Consider the following 1126-nt stretch of genomic DNA (forward strand, 5'->3'; position numbering starts at 1 on the left):
CAGGCCCCAGGATAGTGGCTTGAGTGGATAGGTAGGGTTGGCCCTGCAAATGGAGGCACAAACTACGCACAGAAGTTCCAAGGCAGAGTCTCCATCACCGCAGACAAATCCAGGAGCACAACCTACATGGAGCTCAGTAGCTTGAGAGCACAGGACACAGAATTTTATTACTGTGCCAGACACACAGTGAAGGGAAAATCAATGTGAACCCAGACACAAACCTCACTGAGGAGGCAGCAGGGCTGGGCTGCAGGGAGTGTCCAGAACACCAGGGGGCGGTCAGGACCAGCAAACCCAGGGTCCCAGCTCAGAGGTTGGCCCTGAAGGGGTGGTGAGAGCTTCCTTGTGGGGGTCCATGCTTTCTTTCCTCCTAGTATCCCTATGGGGGCAGGTCCTACTTCCTTCTTTGTGTCTTTAATTAGAATCTTTGCAAAAAAAAAAAAAAAAAGAAAGAAAGAAAGAAAAAAGCAGGAAGTGGCTGTGTTTCAGATCTGGTCAACTTCTCCTGTGTGTCCTTCTTGTCACCAGGTCCCTGATGGTCACCCTCTGGGTTAACAAGGAAAGCATAGTAGGCTTTCCCATACCCTGATTGCGAGCGAAGTCCCCACCCTCCAAGCAGTGCTGAGTGGGAAACACGGAGTCCAGTCCACAAACTTCACCTGAGGGTGGTCAGCCCCTCGCTCTGCCCCAGGAGGAGCCATGTGGGAGCAGTTAGCTGCTTGCCTCTCACTAACGTGGCTGCACATGGAGGTGTAGGTCAGACCCGGCAGGCACTGCCTCTCTGTGAGCCTGGAAGCGCCCACCTCTCCGTGTGCCCCAGATGGAGGCAGGAAGCCCTGCTGGGCCCTGTTCCCCGTGGGTCTCAGAACCTGCTCCCAGGGGACGGGTCCCAACATCTGTCCCGCTTCCCCTGGAGAACCACCTGCATCCTGAGAACATGCTGGAGGGAGACCTGGTCCCATGCCTTTGCTGTGCCTCCAGCTTCACAGACTCCACCCCATCCTCACCCTCTGTCCTCTGCTGCCCACACTCTCACCCTATGGGGCCTGCACAGGACGTCCCGTGTGGATGAGTCTGCCCTCTCCTTCCTGCCCTGGTAGGTTTTGCTTAAATGCTGCCTCATGTC

This window comes from Pipistrellus hanaki (assembly GCF_964339955.1).
Source record: "Pipistrellus hanaki genome assembly, chromosome: 1".
NCBI lineage: Eukaryota > Metazoa > Chordata > Mammalia > Chiroptera > Vespertilionidae > Pipistrellus > Pipistrellus hanaki.